Source organism: Caretta caretta, chromosome 11 (genome assembly GCF_965140235.1).
Source record: "Caretta caretta isolate rCarCar2 chromosome 11, rCarCar1.hap1, whole genome shotgun sequence".
NCBI lineage: Eukaryota > Metazoa > Chordata > Testudines > Cheloniidae > Caretta > Caretta caretta.
The window spans coordinates 20,533,540-20,550,928 of NC_134216.1; the positions used below are offsets into that span (position 1 = coordinate 20,533,540).

Consider the following 17,389-nt stretch of genomic DNA (forward strand, 5'->3'; position numbering starts at 1 on the left):
AGGCACTTAAGCATGTGCTTAAGTCCTTTCATATTCAAGAAAACAGTTAAGTATGTGCTTACCTTTATTGGCTTCAGTAGGACTTATGTATATGCTTCAAGTTAAGCACATATTTAAGTGCTTTCCTGAATACAGATGCCTTCCTGAATTGAGGATTTAGAAATTACCACATAAAGTCATAACCATGATCTTTCTGATTTAGTATCTTGCCTATAATTGTGGCATGTTACCATGTGTCCAAATCTAAGGGCTGTTCTACACACAGTGTTGTACTGTTGGTACAAAAACTGTGTAAACCAGCACTTAGACTTTATGATAATGTCATTAGAATAAAAATACTGTAGGGTGGGTACAAAATTGGCTGTTAGACCATAAACAGAACAATAAACCAGATTGTATAGAGATATCAAAATTCCATGACTTCAATATTGGGACCAGTACTATTTCACAACATCATAAATGACCTGAATATTGAACATCAATCAAATTTGCATGGAATACCTCATTAGAGGGAATAAATCAACAGTGGAGGAGAGAAAGAAATTCCCAAATGATTTAGAGAGATTAGAAAAATATCCATATAGGATATGCTTTAATTTAGAGAAAAGACATATAAAATCTAAGATTGTTGTTATTGATAACCGTCATGCTGAGAAGGGTTTGAAATGATAATGGATGCCAAAGTAAATTTGATCTTGCAATGTGATGTTGTAAGAAAGAAAAAAGTATATAGGGGATAAGGCCAAATTCAGAATATTGTGTATAGTTTGGGACCTGTTGATATAAAATAGACATCAGACAATAGAAAACTCAGAGAGGGACAGGAGACATCCTTTCAGGGGGGCAGGAGGGAGACAAACCAGGCTCCTCATGACCACCACTGGCACCCAGACCCAGCACAAGACCCTAGTGGCCTATTCTCTCCCCCTCCCTGCCATCTCCCCTCCTTTTGGAATAACAGCCTTCTCCTGCTGTCCCTAATATAGCCAGTCCTATGGCTCCAATGATAGAGTCTGTGCTGCAGTGTTGAAGGTTTAGTGTTCAAGTGCTGTTGATGTAGGGGTGGTTTGTTTTAGTTGTTCATAAAATAACTTATTTTTACCCTTTTCCTTTTTAAAAAAAGGGGAATTCCATTAATATAAAACCCTATGATGAAAAAAATGTTATTTAGGTTGCGAAGTCAAGCACTCAGAAGTTAGGAAATGCCAGACCAATAGTTGCCTTTGTAACCTTAGTTCTATCCTTGTGCATATGCATTATAATACAGTCTTTGGTTATGTAATCATGTACTTTTTTCCCCACAGGACACCTGTCTCATTTAATGCACAGGACAGATGCACAAGAGGGGGCAGAATTAAGGTTGGAAAGGCAACCATAAATCTGGCATTTCCTAACTTTCAAGTGCTTGACTTTGCAACCACAATAACGTTCTTTTCAAGTAGTTTCTGCATGTAATAGCAATAAAAGTTAGATATCAGGTTTATTTAGTACAGAGGTAAAAGGGGTTTTAACATGAGGGATGTTCCATGTATTGAGGCTGACAGATTTCTGTGTAAATTTAAGCCTCACTTTTAGAACTCTCAAATGTCAGGGTTTGGTTTTTTTTCAGCCGCAGCTTAATTTAGTGAGGCTTAATTTTACCCAGAAATCGCATCTCTTGCGATCAATTCACGAGAGTTGGCATGTCTGCACAGAACTCTTCTTCTCAAACTTATACTTATTCGTAGGCATAAACCACAAGGGAGAGACTTCCTCATCAGTTAGTTACTTAGAAAAGGTGAATTTTATAATCTAAAATGGATCCCTCATATGAATCCTTTTAGCGCTTCAGCTGCCCAATTTATACTTTAATTGTATTTTTCTTTTCTCCTGTTTCTGTTTTCTTCATTTGGCTGGAGAGTTAAGGAAATTATTGCACTCGAGCATTCCTCCTATTTCCTCTGATGCAGGTCACAGGTGGAGTGACACCAGATTACATTTCTTCGTGGGATAGTTTCGGGAACAACTGTCACACCATGGAGGATGCCTTGTTTCCCTCACTCCCATTTTTGGTTCATCTGTACATCTTTGTCTTGCATGCCGAGGTAAGGTGTTCCTCTTTCATCATAGGAGACAAAGCCTATGTTCCTCCTTAGCTGTCATACTGGGAGCCAATTAAGCTTTCATTCACCCCAGAAGCATGCAAGTTTATAAGATGTATTTTACCAGCAGGGGATGTAACAAATTATCAGATAGGCCTGGCTACAGAAATGAAGAAGATATCTTAAAATGACATGGTCTTTACTGATTCCTGCTGAGCCTACACTTTCCCTGTAACATACATCTTTACGACTTATCAAACCTAGCTAAGCGCTTTGATACACTAAATGCAGAAAAATATATATTGAAATAGGATAAAAATTGAGACACAAACTGACAAAAGTGAGGAAACTGACTGGCACCCTACTGTTAACACACACGTTTAAGGAAAAAAGGGCACATCATCCATTTGAGTAAAAGGAGAAGGATTAGCTCCTTGGAGTTTTGTATTTTTTTTGCTGTCACAATATCATTCATTATTTAAGTAAAATTTTCTGCAGCTGAAGTCTTTGTAGTTCTTTTAAAAAGCTGTAACGATTCATATGGACTCAGAGACCTTGTAGTTATTTATGTATTTATTTAAAAGTTTGTTTTCTGGAATAGACTAATGAGATAATACGGCTTGAGCTATGTTCTGACCTCAGTAACACAAATGTACGTCCAGAGTTATCAGAAGTCAGTGAATACTTCAGATTTATAATGGTGTAACAGACAGCAGAACCTAGCCCCTTGTGTTTATGCAGGTCTCAAAGAGATGTCAGTCATATAATGCTCCAGCATATTTCAGGGGAATGCACACAGTATATGGCAGGATGCTAAAGGCCAAATCCAGCTTGCCTTGCTTACTTATAAGCAAGTAGTCCCCTTGAGGTCGGTGGGAGCAAACAGGAGAGGTGCTGTCAAGGACTCATCTGAGTGAAGCTGATTGTAGTGCAGATTCCACACAAAAGAGCTGGTGGGTAGTGGAGGAAATAATGTATGTGTCCAGTGGCTCCATGCCAAGCCTTTCACACCCTGCCTCCTCTTGCATGGATCTCTGAACTGTGGAACTCTACTTATAAGGTCCAGGACAAGAAATGGGGGAAGGGAGAGAAGGAATAGGACTTTGCCAGATGCGTAAGTTTACTTTTCACCCCAATATGGATCAAGGATTAAAGCATGGGACCCCATTACACTGATATTAATAGTTAATCATTATTATTATAATAGAACAGGGGTGACCAAACTTACTGAGCATCTGAGATGCATATGATAATCTTCAGAAGTTCAAGAGCTGGGCACGCCTGCTGGGACTCAGGGCTTCAGCCCTGCTGGAGGCACCTGCCAGGGCTCGGGGCTTCAGCCGTGCTCCTACTGCAGACACCTCCTGCAGGACGGAAGCTCTGAGAACTCCTTCTGCGCTTGGCAGAAACCCCTAGCCCTGCCACAGGGAAGAAGCTCTGAGCTTCCCCTCCCCCAGTCTGGTAGGTAGAGAATGGCAGGGGGGCATGGGGGGCTCCGTGAGCCACACTTTAACTGTAAAAGAGAACAACTGCATGCGGCTCATGAGCCATGGTTTGGCCATCCCCTGTAATACAGATTTCTATAGAACTTGGATCTGGAGCATCTGGGTTACTATCACCTTTCACCAGGATTATAGGAAACTAATAAGGCAGCTCCAGTTGCTCTTTGTTAAGAGATTGCTGGATGCTGTGAAAGGGAAAACAGGGAGGGGACCTCAGACTAGCACAAGAATCACAGTGGAATGACCATATATGCAGGGAAAAGCTTGTTTGATTGACAGAAGTCCTTCCCTATGCAAAAATTAATTTACCTCTGTAACCAAAGCCATTATGAGGCTCAGAATAGTTTGGTTAAGGAAGGTAGTGAGGAGGTGTCAGCATGGCCTTTCCATCACAAAGCCTCTACTCTATCGCCCTACCTCTTAGCTGTGGACTTCTGTGGGCAGAGACCTTGTGACCTGCTGTCCTTCCTTAGCAACCTGTCTCTTCTTCATATGTGACCAAGCGGTTCACTCTCCTGCTTTGGCATTTGGGCTTCCTTCAGAGATGGCCATTGGCTGTGTAGCTTGTTTTCCTCGTTTCCAGTGAGGAATCTTTTTATGGGCTGGATGGCTGGTCCACTTCCTTGATAAGGGGCAATGGGACCCCCTCCACCTGGTTCTGCTTATGTCTGTAAACTTCCTTTTTCTTAATCTCTGTGGGGCTGATGCAGTTCTTGTTACCTGGATTTGAAATGATCCACTCTGCATGTTCATTATGAGGTATTTGTGTGTCTCTATATTTACACATACCTTTACTTTACATATCGTTACAGCCACTGTATCTATTTGATCCATACTACTTGGATACTGTTGTATGTTAATGCGGTCACATGTATCTAATTCTGTATTTGAACCTGTTTATAATATGTACCTTGATATTACATGAATACCTGTGCTGTGTACCCTGAATGGGCTGTTTTTGCAGCCTTTATGATAACTCTATAAACATACACTGAGAGAGTTTATAACTACTTGAGTATTAGATAAGTTTTAGAATGACCATTTCAGTTTTATAAAATAGACTCATGTTGGGGGTGTTTCAGTGACTCAAAATGAAATTCCTTCATGGGTCCTGCACTAAATTGTTTTAAAAGTCCTAAGTTAAAAGAAAACGTGATGAGCTGGTTTTTCATTGCTACACTCCTTTTTGTGTGCAAGTTCCATTCTGAGCTAGTAGCATTTTATACTCTGCATGGGTATAAATGTCTATAAACAAGCAAGGCCTGATGATCCAGTAGCTTGTATTTTTGAATATAAAAGTCAATTAGAAGTCTGACAGACAAGGGTCCTGGAAGCAATATGCAGCTTGAAAGAAAAGATAAAGTCCTAAGCAGATTAGTGATGTACTGAGTCCAGTTCTAAACCATTTCAGTTCAGAGAGTCATGCAGACTGGCTGTGTGCCTTCAGTTCAGAAAAGGAATGTTAAAAGCAGAACTGGCAAATGAAATTAGAAAGAGGCGAGGATGGAGACACTGAAAGAAGAAAGTTCTGAAATTGTTTTTTGAAGAGATCTGCAAATATTTCTAATACATTTCCATATAACATCATACCAATGGTTTCACATTGTACCAAAACAATCCTTAGCAATGGTCTGAGAGGCCAACATTAGAATAAGATTGCTTTCAGACATTGCTTAAAACTAAATAAATACATAAAATGAAATCCTAGATTCCACTAATGGCTCCACTTCCAGCTCAGCTGAGAATGAATCACCCACGCATTTATCAGATAAAACAAATATGATTTTTTATTGTGAACTACCTGACATTAGCAGTGATAAAGAAATCTGTTGCATTTGAATACAGAATAGTGAGGGGTATAAAGATCAGTCTTTAGAATGGTTATAAACAGATATACAAATGTAATATTTTCCTTTATTCTTTCAAGTTGGTCAGGAGTAAAAGTAATAGGTAGATACAATAAGGTACACAGACAAACTTTGCCAAAAATACAGTATAGTAAAACTAGTATAATTATCATTTACAGAGTATAAAAACCCCATAAGTGGTCTTATAACAGGCACTATTTCTTGATCGAGGTTAATAAAGTGAAAAGTTGGCAAAAGTAGAAACTTCTTTATTAATGTATCTTTTCCAGAATAAGTGGTGATTGGAGTCACAGATGCAGGTACTTGTATTATGTATCTGTTTTCAAATTGTTCATCTTCTGCATCATCATCAGCTGTCAGATTTTATTACTCCATCACCTGTAGATGAACGGTAAGTTTTTCATAATACCCAAACCTCTAACTTGCTAATAGTTCTATGCCTCTTTATGCCATATGACATAATGGACTACATGCAAGTTCTTGGGCTTCCTCTACATTTTGAGGATAATTATTCTAAACTGGAAAATAAATGTACACCACTGGGCTCAGCTAGTAATTGGTCTCTCCTGTAAAGAAAACAGAATTCTCCATTCCCTACAATACCAAAACAACTATTTACAGATATTTTTTACATGTGAGGGAAGCATGTAATCTAAGTCTACTCTTCAGTTCCATGAGCTATTAATGACAATTTAACTTGGACTATAAAAGATACTGTATTTTACACTTATTGTCTGTAGGCTTGTCATGAGAAAGCTGAGATAGATAGTCCCGCATAATATGTTCTACTGATTTCCTATATTCAATGCTACCATTATAAGATGAAAGTATAGTCAATAATGCAGCCTTGCAGCTGCTAAATTTGGTATAGCAGTTGTAGGCCATTAAGGCTTGTAGTTACTCACTCACTAGTGTCAACTTTTTAATTGATTTTTTTTACTTCATAGATCTAAGATTTTCTTTTGTGTTGACTCTAATGTTTTGTAATTTAAAGGGACACAGGGTTAAAAGTAAAATGTATTAAAAATCCTTAACTGTGTTAATAAAATTAACTTGAGATTATGAAAAGTAGAGCCGAGTGAAACTTTTTTTGACAAATAGTTTATTCATGGAAAAATGCAGTTTTAGTTGACCCACAACTACTCACAAATTTGTCAAATACTTTTGCCTTCCCTGCTTTTGTTTTTCTTTTCCAGGACTTTGCTACTAGTCAGAAAATGGTCAGAGGAGGAGACTGCCTTATAATTTTTAACCCAGTCTTCTTAGCGTATGCGCAACTGGCCACAGGTGGCACGTGACCAGGATTCATCACCAAATTTGGTCCACTGTTTGGATCATTAGCTTCCCTGGCTTGGGACAGGGAGCGTGATGTTAAATTCCCTCCTTTGCCTGATGTAAAGACAAAAGCTTATGCTCAAATAAATTGGTTAGTCTCTAAGGTGCCACAAGTACTCCTTTTCTTTTTGATTTTAACTTGATTATCCTACTGGGCTAAAGAGTGGCCCAGTCATTGCACCATGGGGTAATCCCAGGTAGATGACTTTCAATCTCTCCTATTAAAGCTGTTCCACTTTGTATAAATAAATATTCATTGGACTAAGGATTTGAACATAGATCTTCCACACTCCAGGCAAATGCCTAACCCACTATGCTGTAGAATTGCTCTTAGTTCCTTGGTGCAATGTCTATTCATTGTCATTATGAATGACTCTGAATTGCCACTGTGATTTATAAACTGCCCATGTAACTACCTGCTAACTACCTCATCCTCTGGCTGTTTTGTGAATCTAGCTCTATAAAAATGATAAAAAATTCCATTTTGGGTCAAACATTTTGATGAAATCTTTTCACAGCTTTCGGATTTATTTCATATTGAATCAAAAATATTTTTCAATTTTTCTGAACTGCCATGAGTCAATGAGCTATGTGCTTCCAGCCAGCCTCTTTCTCTCTCTCTGAACCAAGAAGGGAAGGTTGGGCATTTTAGTCCCTAGGACAGTTAGGACTACAGTCCAGGGCACTGGCAAGGCCTTTTGGGAAAGGGGTTGGGTTTTTCAGAACAGGAAGAGATGCAGAGGAAGTCAGAGGGGCAAAGGAGCCTCTTCCAGAAAAAGGGATAAGTAACTCATTCTTGTTTGTTTGTTTTTCATTTTGTATATACTGAGCTTTTATTTGAAAAGTCTTTGAGGCTGACCTATCTGGGGAGAGGCTGGGCGACCTTCACAAAGACTGAGGGCAAGAGAGCCCTGATAGGGGAAGTGTCTTGTTTGTTTTGGAAAAGAACTCCACAGGTATGGACCTTTGTTTGGTTTGGTCTGGTCTGCCACAACAGGTACAGTCAGCACAATTTAGCTTGAACCCTTGTTAAGTAGAAGGAAACATGGAGGAGGTTCTAAAATCCCTGGTTCAACAGGAGCAACCAAGAAGAGCAGCAGTGAGACAGTTGGCTAAGCAAGAACAATAGCAACAATTTATGAGAGCAGCCAAGAGGCCCTTGAACAGCTCCTAGAGCAGCTCAGACAACAGCTTGCTATTTCTGGGCTACTCACAGATCTAAATCTGCTGGCCAGTTTGGAAGTTAGAGCCAATCTGACTATATAATATTGAGGTATATTTGGCTCCCTCTGAGAGGATTGCCATAGTAGCCTATGGGGATTTGCTTTGTTCCTGAAACAAATAGCTCAGATGGCTTGTCTGGGTGTGAACTAAGATTTGGCCCAGAATTTTGACCTCTGGGGAGAAATAAGGCATCCTAGACTGGAATAGGGATCTTTGAGGAGACTTTGCCTATGAGAACAAGCACCTTAATAGAGGCTATACAGCCATCCAAGTAACTGACGAAATTGTCGTATTCTGTTCCATAGTCCTGGAGGAATAGGAAAGGTGGGTCTGAACATTTAGTCTGGCTGCTGGTGCAGAAACATATTAAAGGTCTCCTGGAGATGATAATTGAGGAGGAGAACTTGAACGTGCCTCTTATGAAGAGCTTCCCTGTGCGTGGCTAGTAGGGGGGATGCTCTGTCAGGACTTTATATCTATACCTCTTTGAGGTAGACTAACAAAGTACCATCCTGCAACTTGAGGAACTTTGAGGTAGACTAACAAAGTACCATCCTGCAACTTGGACACAAAGAACAGGATATTTATTCAGGTTATACATTCATTAGAGGCCCTATGGTGGGTGCAATGGACAGGACTTCTGGGGTTACATGGTGTCTCCACATTGCTGCAAAATAATGTCTAGCCTGGTAGACTTGGGTTGTCCCCAAATCATAGAGTCTATCTGATATTGCTGGACTTTCTACAAATCACAGATCCCATCCTCATCTCCATGGGTGGAGACAGCCATAAACCTGATGTGAGTGGGAGATCAAGGGAGGATTCTGGGTGGGATCTCCAAAATTGTTCTCTGGTCTGTGGTTATAAGGAGGGATTGGAAGCATAGCCACATTCTAGCGGGGCTGGTAATTATGCCTTGTCCTGATCCTATCTTAAAAGAAAGGACCTTGCCTGAGGGAATTCTGTGTAGCGTTTCGCTGTTGTAAATTCAGATTGTGAAGATCCACCCCATCTACAAAAATCCAGGAATTAAAGCACAAGGTTTTGTGGGTGGGGTTGTTTGTGAGTTTGATTGGGGAAGATGGAGTGAGGCTTTGTCCAACTGGATTGATTGGGAAATGAGGCTTCTGACTTAGGTGTCAGAACTACAAAAGATTCTTCTTGTAACATCTTAACAAATTCCTTTGATGTAGTAGCTGAGCAGTGGCAGGTAGTTGGTGCATCATCTGATATCGTGAGTAAAGTAACAGAATACACTAAAAGGTTAATACCATATATATCTCCTGTAGGTCTAAAATAAATCACGTCAATGACAGTTGGTTTTCAAGTAAGAGGTAGTCTGGAATCCAGGTATAGCATGTTAAATTATGCAGATATGTTCTAGCTAGCAAGAATACTAAACATACTTTTCATCTGATCATCAATGTTATATTATAATACAAGAAAGGGATACAGCAAGTAGAAATATAATTTTGAAGTATGTTGCATCAGAACTAGTGCTTTTAGAGTTAATCTGTAGGTAAGAAAAGAGATTCAAACAGATATTGCTGTCTGCACTGTCTTAGGCAGTGATGCCATCATTATCTGTTAAAAGAAATACAGAACATGAATTTAGAACTTGGATGATAAGTGAAGTAGATGGTGACTTTCAGATATATTGTTTTAGAATGTTAAAGGTGTCTGTAATTTCTAAACTTAAATACTCTGGTTAAATTTCATCAATTACAGTCATGTGGCGTTACACTGGGGATGAATTTGACCCATTATGTTACCGAGTTTCTTTGTTTATAAGCCTTAAAGTTCATATTTGATTCTATGACAACAGGAAGTCTGAGATCAAGCACTGTAAGTGGCAACATATTTTCAGCTATTACATATTTTTAAAAATCTATCATATTTTAATAATTTACTAAAAAAAAGTGTTTTGATGTTTCTCTTCTGAATAGCATTTGTAATTTGACCTCATCAGGGTACCTCCTCAGGATCTCTACGTGCTCCTAGTTTTACCTCATAAAAATTTATTTTTTTCTTCTAATTGCTGTAAACGTGGAGTACTTTGTGCTAATCGCAGTTGCCATAAATTTCTGAAGTTTATAACAACTCCGTGGTAAACTGAAATTTACACAAATTGCCATTTGTTCCCCACAATCATCATGACCGAAAATAACATTATCTCACTCGCTGGGGCAGCCAATATTCAAGCAAACAGCCTGTTGTTGTGGTAAGCACAGACAATGTGCTTGGCACTGTGCAAAGCATAAATATAATATAATAAACCTTGCCCATAGGAGCTAAAAGGGAACATGACAAAATGCACTGGGAGATCCCAAAGAAGTGATTAACATAGGGCCAGATTGTGCTCTCTTACACCTTCTGGCTTCTCGGCACACAAGTGGTTTGGCAGGCCAGGAAAGTCATTTTAGTAGTTGTGTTTTGGATGGACTGGAGGAGAGTGATTTAGATGAGTGGGGCAGAAGCAAGTGGGGAGGGGACAGGAGAAAGGAGAAGAGATGACCTGGCCATCTAGTTAATTTACATTATAAAGCAGCATTTCAGTGCATCTGGTTGCAACCACATAGTGAAAATGGGAAGAGGTGGGGATTAGGTGCTGATATGGGCAGGGGCAGAACATGTCTGACTGAATAGGGGAAGCAAATGGGAAACAAGGGCAGAATGAGGGAGGTTTCCTAACTCTCCCCCACCTCCCATCAGCTCCTATTCCTATTCCCCCTACCTTGAACAACCTTCCCATAGCGATTCCACCTGCACCCCTGTTTCACTCCAGTGTCCCTCCAGGCACATTCCCTCCTGCCCCACCCCCACCCTGCAGAGTCCTCCAGTTTCCCTTATGTGACTGTCTGTACCCCATGTTCACCCTTTTTACAAGACTATTATAAATTTTGTACACAATATGCCCTGTGAGGTATCATTTGAAAACTCATAATCTGCTGAACATTATTGTCCTGGTAAAATATATGTGGCAATGTTGTATGTAAAGTTATAAGATTCTATTGTATAACATTGCTGTAACATGTTCCAAAGTTAGAAAGGCGGGCCCAAACCGGTTCTTCAGAGACAAAGATACTGGCACGCCCTGACAGGTATCAGCAAAGGCAAATGGGCTGTCACTGAGTTAAGCGGCTGTTCTCAGGCAGGGGGAAGGAGTGAACAAGAAATTTACAGTTCATCACAAGGACGGTTCAAACCTCACGTCCACACTAGATTATTTTGTGACCATGACTCAGCAAGGATCTTTCTAGCACAAGAAATTGAATTATAAAGAGGTTTATATTATTATATATATTATAAGTTATAAAAACGCTTGTCCTCACTCTCCTTCTTCATCTCTGCTCATGACATCAACAACTCCTAAAGAACTGAATTTGGGGAGGCTCTTCAGCCAGTATAGACTGCTGTAAGCTTATGGTAAGAAAAACCTTTTGCTTTTAAGTTCACTTAGTTTATTAAATGAGGCAATTAGCTTGAGTTTTATAATTTTATTTCTTTTGTAACCAACCCTGATTTTTATGCTTCATTGCCTATTGTGACTTAAAATCTTTTTCTTTCTGTAAAAAGAAAAGGAGTACTTGTGGCACCTTAGAGACTAACCAATTTATTTGAGCATGAGCTTTCGTGAGCTACAGCTCACTTCATCGGATGCATACCGTGGAAACTGCAGCAGACTTTATATATACACAGAGAATATGAAACAATACCTCCTCCCACCCCACTGTCCTGCTGGTAACAGCTTATCTAAAGTGATCATCAGGTTGGGCCATTTCCAGCACAAATCCAGGTTTTCTCACCCTCCACCCCCCCACACAAATTCACTCTCCTGCTGGTGATAGCCCATCCAAAGTGACAACTCTTTACACAATGTGCATGATAATCAAGTTGGGCCATTTCCTGCACAAATCCAGGTTCTCTCACCCCCTCACCCTCCTCCCAAAAACCACACACACAAACTCACTATCCTGCTGGTAATAGCTCATCCAAAGTGACCATTCTCCCTACAATGTGCATGATAATCAAGGTGGGCCATTTCCAGCACAAATCCAGGTTTTCTCACATCCCCCCCACCCCCATACACACACAAACTCACTCTCCTACTGACCTACAAACCTACTGACCACTATTCCTACCTGCATGCCTCCAGCTTTCACCCTGACCACACCACACGATCCATCGTCTACAGCCAAGCTCTGCGATACAACCGCATTTGCTCCAACCCCTCAGACAGAGACAAACACCTACAAGATCTCTGTCAAGCTTTCTTACAACTACAATACCCACCTGCAGAAGTAAAGAAACAGATTGATAGAGCCAGAAGAGTTCCCAGAAGTTACCTACTACAGGACAGGCCTAACAAAGAAAATAACAGAACGCCACTAGCCGTCACCTTCAGCCCCCAACTAAAACCACTCCAACGCATTATTAAGGATCTACAACCTATCCTAAAGGATGACCCAACACTCTCACAAATCTTGGGAGACAGGCCAGTCCTTGCCTACAGACAGCCCCGCAACCTGAAGCAAATACTCACCAACAACCACATACCACACAACAGAACCACTAACCCAGGAACTTATCCTTGCAACAAAGCCCGTTGCCAATTGTGCCCACATATCTATTCAGGGGACACCATCACAGGGCCTAATAACATCAGCCACACTATCAGGCTCGTTCACCTGCACATCCACCAATGTGATATATGCCATCATGTGCCAGCAATGCCCCTCTGCCATGTACATTGGTCAAACTGGACAGTCTCTACGTAAAAGAATAAATGGACACAAATCAGATGTCAAGAATTATAACATTCATAAACCAGTCGGAGAACACTTCAATCTCTCTGGTCACGCAATCACAGACATGAAGGTCGCTATCTTAAAACAAAAAAACTTCAAATCTAGACTCCAGCGAGAAACTGCTGAATTGGAATTCATTTGCAAATTGGATACTATTAATTTAGGCTTAAATAGAGACTGGGAGTGGCTAAGTCATTATGCAAGGTAGCCTATTTCCTCTTGTTTTTTCCTACCTCCCCCCCCCCCCAGATGTTCTGGTTTAACTTGGATTTAAACTTGGAGAGTGGTCAGTTTGGATGAGCTATTACCAGCAGGAGAGTGAGTTTGTGTGTGTATGGGGGTGGGGGGGATGTGAGAGAACCTGGATTTGTGCAGGAAATGGCCCAACTTGATTATCATGCACATTGTGTAAAGAGTTGTCACTTTGGATGGGCTATCACCAGCAGGAGAGTGAATTTGTGTGTGGGGGGGTGGAGGGTGAGAAAACCTGGATTTGTGCTGGAAATGGCCCAACCTGATGATCACTTTAGCCCTGGTCTACACTAGGACTTTAGATCGAATTTAGCAGCGTTAAATCGATTTAAACCTGCACCCGTCCACACAATGAAGCCCTTTATTTCGACTTAAAGGGCTCTTAAAATCGATTTCCTTACTCCACCCCTGACAAGTGGATTAGCGCTTAAATCGACGTTGCCGGCTCGAATTTGGGGTACTGTGGACACAATTCGATGGTATTGGCCTCCGGGAGCTATCCCAGAGTGCTCCATTCTGACCGCTCTGGACAGCGCTCTCAACTCAGATGCACTGGCCAGGTAGACAGGAAAAGAACCGCGAACTTTTGAATCTCATTTCCTGTTTGGCCAGCGTGGCAAGCTGCAGGTGACCATGCAGAGCTCATCAGCAGAGGTGACCATGATGGAGTCCCAGAATCGCAAAAGAGCTCCAGCATGGACTGAACGGGAGGTACGGGATCTGATCGCTGTTTGGGGAGAGGAATCCGTGCTATCAGAACTCCGTTCCAGTTTTCGAAATGCCAAAACCTTTCTGAAAATCTCCCAGGGCATGAAGGACAGAGGCCATAACAGGGACCCGAAGCAGTGCCGCGTGAAACTGAAGGAGCTGAGGCAAGCCTACCAGAAAACCAGAGAGGCGAACGGCCGCTCTGGGTCAGAGCCCCAAACATGCCGCTTCTATGATGAGCTGCATGCCATTTTAGGGGGTTCAGCCACCACTACCCCAGCCGTGTTGTTTGACTCCTTCAATGGAGATGGAGGCAATACAGAAGTAGGTTTTGGGGACGAAGAAGATGATGAGGAGGAGGTTGTAGATAGCTCACAGCAAGCAAGCGGAGAAACCGGTTTTCCCGACAGCCAGGAACTGTTTCTCACCCTAGACCTGGAGCCAGTACCCCCCGAACCCACCCAAGGCTGCCTCCTGGACTCAGCAGGCGGAGAAGGGACCTCTGGTGAGTGTACCTTTTAAAATGCTATACATGGTTTAAAAGCAAGCATGTGAAAGGATTACTTTGCCCTGGCATTTGCAGTTCTGCCTTTGCAAAAGGTTTCTGGGGAGGGCAGCCTTATTTCGTCCTTCATGGTAGGACACTTTACCACTCCAGGCCAGCAACACGTACTGGGGAATCACTGTAGAACAAAGCATTGCAGTGTATGTTTGCTGGCATTCAACCAAAATCCGTTCACGCGGTGGGAGGAGGCAAAATGCGACCTTGTAACGAAAGCACATGTGCTATGTATGTAATGTTAACTTTCAAGGTTTACCCTGAAAGAGTGTAGCCACTGTTTTATAAAATGTGTCTTTTTAAATACCGCTGTCCCTTTTTTTTTCTCCACCAGCTGCATGCGTTTCAATGATCACAGGATCTTCTCCTTCCCAGAGGCTAGTGAAGCTTAGAAAGAAAAAAAAACGCACTCGCGATGAAATGTTCTCCGAGCTCATGCTGTCCTCCCACACTGACAGAGCACAGACGAATGCGTGGAGGCAAATAATGTCAGAGTGCAGGAAAGCACAAAATGACCGGGAGGAGAGGTGGCGGGCTGAAGAGAGTAAGTGGCGGGCTGAAGAGAGTAAGTGGCGGGCTGAAGACAGGGCTGAAGCTCAAAGGTGGCGGCAGCGTGATGAGAGGAGGCAGGATTCAATGCTGAGGCTGCTGCAGGACCAAACCAGTATGCTCCAGTGTATGGTTGAGCTGCAGCAAAGGCAGCTGGAGCACAGACTGCCACTGCAGCCCCTCTGTAACCAACCGCCCTCCTCCCCAAGTTCCATAGCCTCCACACCCAGACGCCCAAGAACACGGTGGGGAGGCCTCCGGCCAACCAGCCACTCCCCCACAGAGGATTGCCCAAAAAAAAGAAGGCTGTCATTCAATAAATTTTAAAGTTGTAAACTTTTAAAGTGCTGTGCTTAAAGTGCTGTGTGGCATTTTCCTTCCCTCCTCCACCACCCCTCCTGGGATACCTTGGTAGTCATCCCCCTATTTGTGTGATGAATGAATAACGAATGCATGACTGTGAAGCAGCAATGACTTTATTGGCTCTGCAAGCAATGATTAAAGGGAGGAGGGGAGGGTGGTTAGCTTACAGGGAAGTAGAGTGAACCAAGGGGCGGGGGGGTTCATCAAGGAGAAACAAACAGAACTTTTACACCGTAGCCTGGCCAGTCATGAAACTGTTTTTCAAAGCTTCTCTGATGCGTACCGCGCCCTCCTGTGCTCTTCTAACCGCCCTGGTGTCTGGCTGCGCGTAACCAGCAGCCAGGCGATTTGCCTCAACCTCCCACCCCGCCATAAACGTCTCCCCCTTACTCTCACAGATATTGTGGAGCACACAGCAAGCAGTAATAACAGTGGGAATATTGGTTTCGCTGAGGTCTAAGCGAGTCAATAAACTGCGCCAGCGCGCCTTTAAACGTCCAAATGCACATTCTACCACCATTCTGCACTTGCTCAGCCTGTAGTTGAACAGCTCCTGACCACTGTCCAGGCTGCCTGTGTACGGCTTCATGAGCCATGGCATTAAGGGGTAGGCTGGGTCCCCAAGGATACATATAGGCATTTCAACATCCCCAACAGTTATTTTCTGGTCTGGGAATAAAGTCCCTTCCTGCAGCTTTTGAAACAGACCAGAGTTCCTGAAGATGCGAGCATCATGCACCTTTCCCGGCCATCCCACGTTGATGTTGGTGAAACGTCCCTTGTGATCCACCAGAGCTTGCAGCACTATTGAAAAGTACCCCTTGCGGTTTATGTACTCGGCGGCTTGGTGCTCCGGTGCCAAGATAGGGATATGGGTTCCATCTATAGCCCCACCACAGTTAGGGAATCCCATTGCAGCAAAGCCATCCACTATGACCTGCACATTTCCCAGGGTCACTACCCTTGATATCAGCAGATCTTTGATTGCGTGGGCTACTTGCATCACAGCAGCCCCCACAGTAGATTTGCCCACTCCAAATTGATTCCCAACTGACCGGTAGCTGTCTGGCGTTGCAAGCTTCCACAGGGCTATCGCCACTCGCTTCTCAACTGTGAGGGCTGCTCTCATCTTGGTATTCATGCGCTTCAGGACAGGGGAAAGCAAGTCACAAAGTTCCATGAAAGTGCCCTTACGCATGCGAAAGTTTCGTAGCCACTGGGAATCGTCCCAGACCTGCAACACTATGCGGTCCCACCAGTCTGTGCTTGTTTCCCGAGCCCAGAATCGGCGTTCCACAGCATGAACCTGCCCCATTAGCACCATGATGCATGCATTGTCAGGGCCCATGCTTTCAGAGAAATCTGTGTCCATGTCCTGATCACTCACGGGACCGCGCTGACGTCGCCTCCTCGCCCGGTATCGCGTTGCCATGTTCTGGTGCTGCATATACTGCTGAATAATGCGTGTGGTGGTTAATGTGCTCCTAATTGCCAAAGTGAGCTGAGCGGGCTCCATGCTTGCCTTGGTATGGCGTCCGCACAGAAAAAAGGCGCGGAACGATTGTCTGCCGTTGCTCTGACGGAGGGAGGGGCGACTGACGACACGGCTTTCAGGGTTGGCTTCAGGGAGCTAAAATCAACAAAGGGGGTGCCTGTACATCAAGGAGTATTTCAGGCAGGACTGCACGGAGGGTTCCAATAAGAAATGGTGCACCTAAGTTATCGTTGTTATTGGAACAAGGAGGTTAGCCTGGCCTCTGATTGATACATGGCTAGATTTACCTCGCTGCACCTTCTCTGTGAGTGACTGCAGTGTGACCTAGAGGAATGAGTCCCCTAGACAGGGGAGGAGGCAAATGAGTACAAAACAAATCTGGTCTATTTCTTGTTTTGACCCACTCCATCTATCTTTTACATCTTTGGCTGGCAGCAGACGGTGCAGAAGGACTGCATGCCATCCACATCTCATGGCTGCTTGGCAGAAGATGGTACAGTACGCCTGCTAGCCATCCCCATCTCTTGCCTGCCTGGCAGAAGATGGTGCAATACGACTGCTAGCAATCCTCATCTCTTGCCTGCCTGGCAGAAGATGGTACAGTACGACTGCTAGCAGTCCGTATCGCCTGCCTGCTCACCATAA

At 42.9% G+C, this 17,389-nt stretch overlaps 1 long non-coding RNA gene across 9 annotated transcripts in view; it reads left to right on the forward strand.

Annotated features, from left to right (window-relative positions):
• Nucleotides 1–17,389, forward strand: part of LOC125645196 (uncharacterized) — a 31,750-nt gene that overhangs the window by 8,568 nt on the left and 5,793 nt on the right. For 6 of the 9 annotated variants that reach the window (XR_007359234.2, XR_007359237.2, XR_007359231.2 and 3 more), the window contains 3 exons: nucleotides 1,950–2,084; nucleotides 5,721–5,842; nucleotides 11,386–11,436. This is a non-coding gene — a long non-coding RNA (uncharacterized LOC125645196). Of the gene's footprint in view, nucleotides 1–1,949; nucleotides 2,085–5,720; nucleotides 5,843–6,647; nucleotides 9,856–11,385; nucleotides 11,437–17,389 lie in introns of all 9 variants that reach the window. The other 3 variants (XR_007359232.2, XR_007359236.2, XR_012664344.1) reach the window with 1 other exon arrangement.